The sequence below is a fragment of the Myotis daubentonii genome, chromosome 5, assembly GCF_963259705.1.
Source record: "Myotis daubentonii chromosome 5, mMyoDau2.1, whole genome shotgun sequence".
Classification (NCBI taxonomy): domain Eukaryota; kingdom Metazoa; phylum Chordata; class Mammalia; order Chiroptera; family Vespertilionidae; genus Myotis; species Myotis daubentonii.
Window position 1 is genome coordinate 60,812,367 of NC_081844.1, and position 13,853 is coordinate 60,826,219.

General features: G+C 38.8%; 1 protein-coding gene across 1 annotated transcript in view; it reads left to right on the plus strand.

Moving 5' to 3' along the window:
* The window catches only part of INPP4B (inositol polyphosphate-4-phosphatase type II B), a 577,521-nt gene that overhangs the window by 93,073 nt on the left and 470,595 nt on the right, over positions 1-13,853 (plus strand). Inside the window, exon 2 of the mRNA XM_059697959.1 lies at positions 6,136-6,198. The gene's annotated coding sequence lies outside the window, so the exon portion shown is untranslated. The remainder of the gene's footprint in view (positions 1-6,135; positions 6,199-13,853) is intronic.

Below are 13,853 nucleotides of genomic sequence, written 5' to 3' on the forward strand. Positions count from 1 at the left end.
GGGGTTCAGGAGGTTTGGGCACTGCCCCCTGTCACACTGATGCCGGTGCCGGGAGACCTCGCGGCTCCGCTGATCCCCGTGCACTGGGTGTGTGTGTGGGGGGGAGTGTCCCTCAGCCCAGCCTGCCCCCTCTCACATACTGGGAGCCCTCAGGCGTTGACCCCCATCACCCTCCAATTGCAGGATCGGCCCCTTGCCCTGGCCTGATGCCTCTGGCCTAGGCGTTCGGCCCGGGCAGCGGGGACCCACAGCTGCAGCGGCCCCGCGATCATGGGCTTTGCTTTAGGCCCAGGCAAGGGACCCCTAGCTCCTGGGACTGCCAGCTTCGACCGTGCCCAGCTCCCATCGCTGGCTCCACCCCTACTTCCTGCTATCACTGGCCAGGGCGGAAAAGGCACCTGATTCTCTGATCATGGCTGGGGGGCAGGGCAAAGGCAGCCCCAGGGCCGCCTTTGCCCTGCCCCCCAGCTCTTAGCTCCCCCCTGGGTTTCCGATCACTGTCAGTGGCAGGGGGCTTCTTCCTGCTTTCCCTTTCGCCTCCCTGCATTGTGCCTACATATGCAAATTAACCGCCATCTTGTTGGCAGTTAACTGCCATCTCAGTTGGCAGTTAATTTGCATATAGCCCTGATTAGCCAATGAAAAGGGTAGCTCGTACGCCAATTACCATTTTTCTCTTTTATTAGTGTTGATGGTCTGTACCTCTTTCATATTCCTGTTAGCTGCCTTTTTTTAAACCTGACATATTAGTTTGCTCAAATATTCTTTAAGTTTTATGTGGCAATAAGGTCTGGTTATGTAATTTCTATCATCAGACATGGTAAGATATTTATGCCACATAAGTTAGCTCTGTTTTATCTTTGTTGGTAGGTATTTAATACCTAGCAAGTGGGTGCATACTTATTGGGAACTTCCTTCCTGTGTGCTGAACATTGAATTAAGTAATGAAGGACTTAGGTGATAGGCAAAAGATACAATAACTGACCTTGAGGAACTCAAAATATAGTTGGGGAGACGTGACAGTGTAAGGCTATCCAAGAAGGCGATATAAATTATAGGCGTTAACTGTAATTGCTACACGAGGTCAGCGAATCATAAATCAACAGAGTCCACCGCACCCAGGGATCACTTTGTGCAGAAGTTGGCATTAAAGCGTTGACAGGGTGGTAAATTTGGAAGGTGCTGAAAAGAATTGAACCGCAACGAGGAGGAATAGACAAGGAGAATGGAACTGGGAGAGACAACATGGGAGCCATTAGCACTCTGCCTAACTGAGTAGGACAGATTATATTGGAGAACAATGTAAAATTCATGGAATGTTCAGGAAACTTAAGAAAAAGTATATCCAGTCGACATACTGTACAATTTTCAGCTGCTTCTCTCAGGGGTCTCTTAAAGCTCAAATTATATAAACTAATATTATAGATTGTAAAATTGGAAAATTTTGAGCCCTAAAGGGAATAGCTACCAGACATCAAAGTGATTTATGAAATAGATCACCTTGTAGAAATTCCCCAGTAGGAGCATGAGCACTTTTAGATAACTTTTACATTCACACTCCAACAGGGGTAGGACATTTGGAGATTAAAAGCAGATTTGTGGGGCATGAACTGAGGGTCCACTGGGAATATCACAAGGAGGTAGGTTGTGGGGTTTTTCTTTTTTCCCCTCTTATTGCTAGAAAGAGGTACTTCAAGGAGACTTGGTGAGAGTGTAATATGTGTCTTCTAAAGTTTTGGAGTGGTCATCAAAATAGTAATGAATCTAAAGACCAAGGAATGAGCTAGTGGGCAGTTTATAGTCCAGCAAAGTAGCAGTGCTGTATTGGGATTCACCTATTTTCCCAGGGTTAGTTAAAGAGTTCCCTGGGGAACAGATGTGGACCGTGCATGTGAGAGCACTGTCAGGAGGCTGTCTAGGTCCTGTCCCATTAGGCTGCCCAGGGACTGAACTGGTCTCAGCAGATAGAAGCCAAAGCTGTCGCTCAGAGCTGTGGCTGTAGTAAGTGATAAAGTGAGACAGTGTGACTCATATCAAGTCCCCAATGATTGGAGAAGGGGAAGCAAACACTAGTTGAGAATCAGCTTAAATACATACCAGTTCTCTTACCTCAGTGACCATTTACCTCCTCTTATCCTACCTTTCCTCTTTCACTCTACTTCCATATTCCAGAGGTATTGGAACCAAGATTATTAAATGGTTAGAGAAGAAAGACCTGGGGTAAAAATATAGGATGCTCGTCATTGGCTGTTGGTTTCCACTTGCAGCAGATCCCAGCTGGGTATTTTAATTTACAAATTGAGAATATGTTTGGTGGCTTAATGTAACTACAAGATTTTTTTAAAGCTCCAATTGATCAGGGTATATAGATAAGACCCTAGTTCATATTGGCTCAAAAGGTGTTGCATTAATATCTTGGAACCACTGTAACAAATGACCACAAACTGGGCGTCTTAGAACAAGAGGCATTTGTTTTCTCACAGTTCTGGAAGCTACAAGTCCAAAAAAAAATGTCAACATGTTCTTTCTGAGAGCTCTAGGTCCTAGAATCTATTCTAGGAGATCCTCTGTTCCATTAATTTTCTCTTAGCTTCTGGGGTAGCTGCAATTCCTGGCACTCCTTGGCTTGCAGATGCATCCCTCTGATCTCTGCCCTCCTAATCACATGGTGAGCTCCCTCTGTCTCTTTGTCTTCACATGACACTCTCCTGTGTGTGTGTGTGTGTGTGTGTGTGTGTGTGTGTGTGTGTGTTTATATTTGTCTCATAAGGACATCGGTCATATTGGATTAAGAGTTTACCCTCCCCCATATGATGTCATCTTAGCTTACATTTTAATGACCTCTAGAAAGACTGTTTACAAATGAGATCCCATTCACAGGCACTAGGGTGGTACTTGAACATATCTGTTGAGGGAAACAGTTCAACCCACAGAGGTGTAATTCTACTTGGTGTCTGTACCCTGGAGTTAGGGGCCGTTGTTGGTGTGACTCAAAGTCCCTTCCTAGTTTATTTCTAATTATGTGTGCCGCACTCTTTCACAATACACAGTATGAGTTTTGAGTCTGAAGCAGTGTTTCTTAATTATCCCTATCAGGGATGCAACTACTGGAGACACCTCTTTATATCTTGTCCATTTTCTTCCCAGTGGTGCTACCAGTGTTTCTCTTCTTTAATGCCTTCAGAAACTTTCCTTTTAAATTTTAGTAGCAATCTGATTTAAACAATTTTATTTAAAGCCAGTTTGTTTAGTGAACAAATATCTAGGTTAGGGAATTCATAGGCACCATAAATAAAGAAGTGTATGGATTTTTTATTTTTTAAGTTTTGGTTATGAATATGAGCTTAGCCACCAGGCCCCAGGGGGTTCTCAGCCCCAAATGCACATTAGAATCACCCAGGCAGCTTTAAAAAATACTGATATCCAACACCACCCTAGGAAATTAATTGGAAATCTCTGGGCATGTGACACGGTGCATAGAAATCAACCAAACCCTGGATCTGAAGGTATCAGTTGTCTGATATGAACGTGCACCACTTTTCCCATCCATATAATGGGAGAAGCAGTATACCAATATGGTAGGACTATGGCAAAGATTAAACAAGCTAGCTCATGTGAAATGCTCATTAGCATGTGCTGGCTCCGCAATAGACCATGTAGGTGGTGATTGCTGACACTGCACTGTGAACAACAGTCTGACATCGTGTAGGTGGGACACTCTCTCACGCTGGGCAGGGTGAATCAGAAGCCCATGCTTCAGCCCCAGTGTCCTCATGAGCACATCCAGAGAAGGCTTGAGGCACTCCATGCATTTGCACCAGTGCAGGGATGCACATCGTTAGGAGGACTTGAAAGATTTCCTTGATACGCGGTTAGACAGGAGGACACCAATAACCGGTCTAAATGCCAAGACCCCGAGCACTCTTCAATCCTGATTTTGTGACTGCTCTCCTCGTCTGATGCTGCTGGCTGCTGCTCCCATGGGAACTCTCCTGACTTGGTTCCATGAAACAAGGCTTTCCTGACCTCAGTCTGGAGGCTAGAAATCCAAGATCAGGGTGTGAATGCCGTCTGGGTTCTGGTGAGAACCCACTGCTGGGCTGCAGAATGCCCACTCTCCTTATATACTCATGTGGCAGAAACTGGCACTTTTATTAAAGGTTGAGGAGAAACACAGTGGGCACTGCAGGTCAGCCCCGTGATAAGCTGCTCGTCATGTTTTTGTACACTTTCAGTTCCTGTCTAATGCGTACACTTCCAGTTTCTCTAATGTATTGGAAAGACATATCCCTACTTACCTACCTGTCAGATTTAGTCTTTCAGAGTACCCTCTTGTGAACAGGACCGATTGTCAGCCAGTGAGTACAAGTTCAGCTGTCCTGATTAATCTTTTAAGATTATTTTTTAAACACCTCTTTCCTGATTGCAGAATATTCTTTCAATACTTCCTGTTGCTTCAACACATTATATATTGTTTCATGATGGTATTTTCAGCAATTCCTTGAAATAATTCTCTATAGATGTTTCCTCCACTAAACTATTTCTCTTGAGTCATTTTTATTTATTATGTTTTCTCTAAAGTCTGTTAGAAACCCTAGTTTGCAGTGGGGGGTGGGGGTCACTAGGTGTTTTCAGAATTGGATTGAGTGTACTCTAGAGTAGGAAATGGTCATTTGCTTTAAGTGAATCCTGAAGTTTAGCACAATGTCTTGGAGGGCTTCTTTGAACTAAAATCCTCAGCAAAATGAAGGGGAGCCACTGCAGTGAAGTGGTTGGCAGCTTTCTCATCTTCCTGAAATGCTACTCAGTCTGTTCGCCTCACTTGTCCAAACACCTGCATTTCCTTTGCTATCAGAGTCAGATTAAGCAGTAGGCAAATTAGGTACTGTCCAGTGTGAAATTTATTGGGGTGACATTGGTTAATAAAATTATTTAGGTTTCAAGTGAGGGAGCTAGTAAAGGGAAAAGGAGTCAAATTTATGGTAATGGAAGAAGATTTGACTTTGGGTCAACATATAATGCAAGATACAGATGATGCATATTTTTTAAAAGGAGAATGATGATAAAAAGGAGTCATAATGATGTTGATAATTATATTAGCTAACATTCATTAGTTCTATGTCCTTTATATATATTTATCTCATTTATTTATCCTATCAGCTCTATGGAGTAGAAATAATTGTTATTCCAGTATTACAGATGAAAAATGAAGGCTTACAGAGTTTAATTTACTTGCATAAGTTCACACAGCTAGTAAGATATGGTGATTGCATTTATATGACTATTCTTATAATGACTGTTATAGCCAATTAATCAGTGTTGCTTTTAACTGTTAACATTTCTTCAAATAACTTTCTTAAGGGGTGAATTTAAATGTCTCACCTATCTACATGACAGTCCTTTCTGGAAAGCTATTGCTCAGTCTTGAATTTCTTATCCTCCAATCTGCACATTCAGATAATGATGCAATAAAATCTTTTATGGGATACTCCTCAAGATTGCTATATGCTAAGGGAGGGAATAAGATATATTTTCATAACTTTTGACTTCTATAAAGTACTTTCCTCCTCACTGCAGCATGGAAAAGCTCTAAAATTGTATCTCATGAGGAGGGTAATCTGCAATTATTTACAGAAGGTTCTCACAATATCTCATTTTATCACTTTTGTGGAAAAACGGAATAGAAAACCAAACTTTCATGAATATTTAAAAACCCATACACACTGGGGGAGGGAGGAAAGTAAGTTTAGATAATTGCAAATTCCATTTCAGTCAGTTGTACTCCAAGTAAATGTTCTGTCTCAACGTGGCTTACATCTGATCTTTTCACATGATGGAAGCTAATGTTTCTTCTTGCTCAAGTGAGAATCTTGTTCCCATGCAAGAAGACAGAGACAAGCAAAGAAGACTGGGCTGAGTATCTGCCACAGATACCCCTGTTCTGGGCTGCAGGGGCGAGGGGACCTTTGGGGAAGTTATTTGGCATTTAAACAAGTGATTCCCATGGCAGCTGCTGAATATTTTGTTAAATGATTTTCTTCTCTGACCTTTATTACTAATGAATCTTCCTTAAGAAGCACTTAAAGAGTAAAAAGAAAGGTTGTTTTTATTAATCTCTTTTCTCTTTGCCCACAGAACCCAAAGAAATGGTGTTACCTGGCAAGAGATCTGCACTCTCTTATGAAAAATCAGACCAAGGTAATACTTATTGTGAATTGATATATTTTTTAGTCTGTTTAACTCTGATACATTAAACTCATTGGTTTCCTTGATTACTGGTTTTAGCTATTGAATATGTAATAGTAAATCATTATCTGAAAAGTAGAGGGAATGGTTTATAAGGAATACCAAATTATGAAATAACAGTAAAATTTTAAACATATTTTAGGGTATCAAAACATTGTGGATAATGGTCAATGTTCTGACACTACATTTATCATAATATATGAATAGGATCTTGACTAGGAGAATATGTTCTCTTTGTTTGGAAATAACTCCAATTAGTTTATTCACATTTACAATAAGAGAATTAGATTCTTGTCAGAGAACAGTGATAAGAATTTCCTTTTATTCAAGCATTAGTCAGATGGTTTTACATATTACTTTTTGAATATGCAAAAAAAATTTCAGCTCAAATTCCTCTCAAACTCTTGAGTTTTATGAAGACACCATCATACAAATCATATTTTCTTTGGAAAGACTGAATTATATCATACAGTTGTTGAATAGCATGCCTGATTATGCTTAACAGTTGCATATATAGTTGCTAAATTTTGAAATTGCTATGTGATTTATTTACATATGTTGGCTTAAAAATATGAACACTTATACAAATATCCTAATGATATATGTGGGTAAATAAAATGTAAGCTACAGATATACATGTGCATATTTTATGAATAAAGGTACTATCTAAAAGCATTTTTTTCCAGTAAGGTTTCTAAAAGGTTAGAACTGTGATGGGCATTATACCCATATATTCAATGAATGTTATCTATTTATAGAGCTCTGAAGATAGGATGTTACCATATGTATATGCATAAGAGATTTATTGAAATGTATATTAGACTATTTGGGTCTAATTGAAACTGATTGGGTTTTACTTTTGACAAATTGTCAAATTCCTGAAAACAAATGAGTGTTGAAACAAAGGTAGCATTTAAATTTAATGGACATCAGCAGAAAACTGGTTTCTGACCTTGAATTTGCAGTTGAGCAAAAATAAATTGTTAGGTTGAATTACAAATTGGGTGTTTATACTTATTTCTGATTTCAGTTGATACTTCAAAGGAGCTGTAAATCCCTTAAGGAATCAGCTTCTCTCTCCTAAAGGCGGTTTGGAATTGTAGGCACTCTATTCAAGTTTTAGCTATACTAAAATTTTAATGGGATCTGTAAAATATTCTTAAATAGTTAGTGACATCAATGGAGAGCTGCATTTTGCATAGCACTATTAACTGTGACTCCCCACAGAGAGACATTGCAATGAGCACTGATACCTAGACTGTATGTGGAAGGTGTTGACACTGAACTATGTGATGTAGACATAGGAGATAAGTAGTAGAAAAGTGCTTGTTGAGGGGGAATTGGTGGGCGGTGACACAGTAAGAGAAAGAAAGACATGGAATGAGTTGAAGCCAGTGGGGAGGGTCAAGGATCCATGCCCATTAGGATAAAAGGAGCACAGACTATCCAGGATTCATTTCTGTGAAATTATTTTTTCAGAGGTATGTACATGTTCATGTATATGTTCATGTTCATGTGCATACAAATGTACATATGCACCTGTTGTTTTATTAGTCTTTTGTTTGTTTAAGACATGAAAACACTTTGAATTGAATGTAGGAAAGGGAAAGTTGGGTGGGAAGGGGAAATTTCCATTAAAAGGGTAGGATTTCTAGCATTGTGTACCCAGAGTATAAAATGTGTTTCCTTCCATCATGAGAATAAAGGAACAGTTCTGTGTTTTGCCAGAATCCAAGTGCTTTTGGTCTGATAAAACTCCTGAAGGGACGATGTTCTAGGACATGTGTGTTTGTGCAGATGCTGGGAGTAGAGTGTGGAGGAGTGACCTGGGATGGGAGAAATGGTGTTTATGTTGTCATCTCTCTAAACTGGTCATTTGGATTCCATGAAATAGGGGTGTTTGCAATCTTATAAACAGTTTCTGTTAGACAATGAATGCTAATGAGCTGATGCTGTGTCTCTAATATCTTAGATGGAATATTTATGTATCATTCTATATAATAAAAGCCTAAGCAACCATTATGGCGGAATGACCAGACGACTGGTTGCTATGATGTGCACTTACCACCAGGGGGCAGACGCTCAACGCAGGAGCTGCCCCCTGGTGGTCAGTGTGCTCCCACAGGGGGAGCACCACTCAGCCAGAAGCCGGGCTCACGGCTGGTGAGCACAGCAGTGGTGGCCTCTCCTGCCTCTGTGGCAGTGCGCCGAGTGGTAAGGAGTAGCAAGCAGGTAGGTGGTAAGGAGTGGTGGGTCCCAGGCTTGGCTGAGAGACCGCCCCCCCTCCCCCCTGCCCCATACCAGTACAAGAATTTCATGCACCAGGCCTCTAGTGTTTAAATAAAAGACTATTCAGGTGTATTAGTGATGGTGCTATTTTTAGATGAACGGGACTGGTCAGTTTTCTCAGTTTCACATGAGGACTAACCCACTCCTTTTGTGTAAGATTAACACTGGCAATAGAGCTCAGAGAGCAACCTATTGGATTAGCAAGCACTTTTGGGTATAAGGATACCTGAAAGTTCTACATTCAACCCTTTTAAAAGGGGCATTTAAATAGCTCTTCATATTATATATTATTATGTGAAGTTATTTATGTAATTTAGTGACAATATTCTTAATTTTGTCATCCAGAGAGAGGCAACTTTAACTAGTCAGGACTGAATATCCTTCTATATATCTAGTGTGATTATGTAAAAAAAAAAAAGACACCATTATTCTGTTTCATTTTTATATAGGTTTATATGTCCTGAAAATAAATTGAATTTCAATTAAGAAAATGTCATGCCTGAAATTTATTTTTATTATGCAGGAATGTTAAATTTTATTCTTAAATATATCTGACTTTTTCTGTAGGAAATTATAATTGCAGCATCAATCCTTAATTTATATTAAAAATGCAGTAATTTTTTAATGTACTTTAGGTTGAAATCTAAGTTTAATATAAACACAATTTTGAGAATTGGAAACAAACTGTCATAAGGCTAGTGTATAGGGTTATTTATGTTCAAGAGCACTAAAACTAAGTTATAAAGATATAGGAGATTTGTTTAGAGATTTGTTTCATCATGTTTATTAGTAGATTTGTTTCTACTGGCTGTAGAAAATGTTGTGGTAATAACGCTTGTTGAGATTTAGTTGAGACTTAAAAGGATCAAAATCTTCTGATATTTTAAGAGCTTACCACAAATTATATTGTATATTATATATTACATACATTCTGCAACATAATAATGAAAGTAAAGCCTCAAAACTTGCAGGTTGATTAATAAGTTAATGACCATGAATTTAAATGAGCACTAGAAGCATTTCTATGGCACGCAATAAAAATAGTGATGTAATTGTCACATTGTCTGAATTAGATTACATGTACGACATATACAATACTTTTCAGAAATATGGATACAACATCAGGCCAAACATGCTCCCAAAGAGAATTTAAACTGAAAATCAGGAAATAAAACATTGGAACATTTTCATGGAGATGTGATTAAAAAGTAATTTTTAAAGAGGAATTTACATGAGAGTTATTATGATAATTTTTATGAATTTGCCTTTTTGGTTCTCATGATTTTTGTTATTTGCAAAAGTACTCATCAGCCTTTATTCTTCTGAGTATTAGATTCTGTGGGATACTTCATTTTCTTAAAACTTAAAAAACACTCCCAAGACTATAAGTTATAGCATTGTCTATGATCAACTCCTGCTAATATTTAAGTTTTTCCACCGATTCTCAACCTGTGTTACTTACCCTATTTTTTTAATCTCCTATTCCATAACAGACCCTACATATTTTTGTCTTTTTCTTATGCTGAAAACTCCACTCTGCATACCCGATCTTATTTCCCCTATATTCCAAAGTCTACATATAACCAGAAAACTTCTCTTTACAGAATCTTCTGAATTCCTCATTATACAACATCAATTTCTCTCTCTTAATCTATATTCACTCGGTATGGTTGCCTAGTATCTGTCACACTGATTTGCATATACTGCTATGTAATGGTTCTCATGTGTGCATGTATGTGTGTATATATATACATTTCTTATTATATGTAAAAGTACACATGCAGATATGAGATTTTTGTCCCCTTCAACATGATTAAAGTAGATCCATCTGTCACCACTGTTACCCCCACTTGTAAGTGAAGTAGATAAATTGAAATGAATGAGCTCCTTCCATCTCGAGGATTTCCATTGAAGGAATATTTACTTTCCTTACTATGAGAGTTATAATTTAGCTATGCTTTGTAATTAGAAATACCTTGAGAATCTACTTTCCCTTTATCCTCTTTCAATGAGAATAAAATCAATATTCAAATATACTAATATATAAAGCAAATAATTTTCAACTATTGAAACACACTCTCTTCACCAAAGAGAGATTGCCTAATTGTATTCCCCATTGGCTTTGTGCCACTTTGCACATGTCACTGGAGAAACATCTAACTTGAGCTACACAACAAAGGCACTTTTGCTGAAAGCCAACACTGCCTTTTGAGGATATTGCTTATCTAACATCAGGATCAGTAGAAAAAGTGTATTGTAATTTGCTACCTCATCCATTTATTCATTCATCTATCAGTTCATTGTTTACCTACTACCTTCACAAGTGTTCTAGCTGGAGTGGAAGTACATTTAGAATTTGAAAGTCTCTTATTCTGTGCGCGCGCGCACACACACACGTACACCATACATAAAGGCATACAGAGGGTACAAAATATATCCTTTTAGCCCTGGCTGGCATGGCTTATTAGTTGGTTGGAGCGTTGCCCCATACACCAAAAAGTTGGAGCTTTGATTCCCGGTCAGGGCACATACCTAGGTTGCAGGTTTGATCCTTGGTCAACTGGTCAATGTTTTTCTCTCTTTTCCTTCCTCTCTCTCTCAAATCAATAAAAACATATCATTGGATAAAAAAAAGTCCTTTCACATGCTTGTAGAAGCTATCTCCTTGTTCCTATCATTTTTCACATAAATGTCAATTTCTTCCATGTTCTTCTGTATATCATCATTCATGTGGATGGTTGGAAGTCATTAAAGCAGTCCATGATGGCTATTTTTAAGTTTTCAATAATGGTTGAATTCCATGCCTAGGAATTTTGTGGCCATTTTGGATGTGTGTGGATGCTTGTGGATATGAAGTCTGAAATAACATCTTCCCAGCTCCACAGTAGAGCCTCTTTAGGCTGGGGCCCTGGAAGTACCTAAACTCGAGGTATGGAGGTTGGGAAAGGACTAGGATTATTTGGGAAGTTGAGATGAAATTAGGACCATTGGGATTGAGACAGGGCCTTTGGGAGTTGGGGCTCTCAGGGAACTGGTAATTCCTAGTAGAGGACTAAGGATTTGAGGCAATTGGTTCCTTTAATGCTTTAGCCGTTGTGTTAGTTTCTATTTCTTCGGTTTTGCGGTACTCAAAGTACTTTGGAAAGGGAAGCAAGTCATTACAGGCAGAGTGGTGTGGGCAGAGGCAAATAATTGGTAATGTGGGATGTCCATTGCACTTTGAAAGTGCATATATACGTATGTTTGTTCCTTTCTATCTCTAGGTACCTGTATTTTTAATGCATTTGGTATTTTTAAAATTATACCACTAGATGTCAGCAGCAACCTCCCAGGGTTTCTGTGGCCTTCATTGGTAAAAACAAAAAATAATTGCTACTTTATTAGAACACTGTCTGAGAATAGTAAGTACTTATTTTAAAAGTATAAGAAGTATTTCTTGAAATATGAGGAGGATGATAAGCATCATAAAATATTTTGAAATTGTTTTTTTAAACTGGGGTTTTTGTTTACGTGAACAATTACTTCTCCTTCTAGTATTCTGTTCACCAATGAGATGGCATGAAGAACCATGTGTGAGGATGAGTACTTTGTTAGAAATTATATCTGTTGCCAAAGCTCTAAACTTCTGTTTCAATACTTTATGATTAATTTATGCCATGATTGCAGGAGTATTTGTGCTTTGGGTTTGTTTCGTTCTGTTTTTGTAGAAGAAGCATTTTCAGTGCTTCGGCCCGTCAGAAGACTGTGTGGTATAAATTTTTCAGCATCCACATCTGTACACTGTTTACTTAGAACTGTCTAAACTTTCCTGGATCTGTGCTCTGTTGTTTCAAAATACTCAGGACATTTTGAAATATGCCAAAGAGTGTAATGGGTATTTGCTCACCAGTTGATAAAGAAAACATCTAGAAACTGAAAAAAAAAAAAAAGATATTTTTGCATGAATTATAATAAACACAATTGTTTAATCCTTAAAGCACCAGGTAAAAAAGCATCTCATTCCCCCCCCAGAAATTAATAAGAAAATTATAGTATTGGCCAATGTTTATTAGACACTAATAATATTATTTTTAAATAATGTCATTAATATCCAGTCAAATCAGATTCACATTAGCAGGAAGATTCAGACTAATCTGTTAGATTTTAATCATCAGATAGAATTCAATCTTAGGTGATTGGCTATGATTTGACCAAGTGCCAAGCATATCTATATATATAAAAGCCTACGTGACTGTTACAACCGAACGACCGGTTGACCAGTTGCTATGATGTGTACTGACCATCAGGGGGCAGACAATCAATCTAAGAGCTGCCCCCTAGTGGTCTGTGCACTCCCACAGCCAACCTCCTGTGGCCCCTCCACTTGGCAGGCCAACCTCACACGGTCCCTCCCCCCGGGGCCCTAATTGGGGGGCCAGCTGACCAACCTCCCGGGGTCCCTCCCCCTGGCCAGCTATCCCCCTAATAGGCCTCGATCACCTGCCAGGCTGAGAGACCCCACCCATGCACAAATTCATGCACCAGGCCCCTAGTTTTAAAATAAAATTTAAAAATGTAGACTTATTCCCATTTTTCCCCCTTGGAAAAATTCTGATTTCAATGCATTTTAAAAATATATTAGGAAAAGCTAAGAAAGAGAATTATGAAAACATGTTCTTTACTGAAACAGTTCTCCCAAGGAAAAATACTAATGTAAATGTTATACCCTTATCACTTTTAAGGTTAAAAAAATGTTGTAGTTGCTGCAGTAAGTGGAAGGTGGGCTAGGACATAGGCTAAAGAAATAATTTCATTCATACTGAAGTTGTAGTCAAGAATTATTGGCTTAAGTTCATAAGATTATCATTTTTTGTGTGTATTGCTAATTTAGAACTACTACTAAAAATAACTTATCAAGATTTTCCTCATGACAGTGGCTGAGTTATGTTTGTAGGTGATGAGGCAAACATTTGGAAGCATGCTGCAGTTTCTTGACCCATGTAATCTCCTCTTGGGGAGCAGATGCTGTGGGTAAGTGCTGCTCATAAATGGAAGGCACATCGTTAGCCAGATGTTCAGTTAAGGCAGTCCCAACATTGAACCTGGTGTGGGAGCACACAGCTGCTTGCTCTGTAACCCTATGCTTCCAGTACTTAACCCCCTTAGAGGGTTGGGCTGGGATGGGACCGAGAAATCTGTCTTCAGTTTGTCACTTTCCTTATCATTTACAAATAGTTAAATGCCACAGATGTTCCTGAAGTATTTTGTATTAGAGATGGTGCCAATTTCAAGCAAACTGTTTTAGCTCCACATTGAGAAACTGACTCCCACTTCCATAT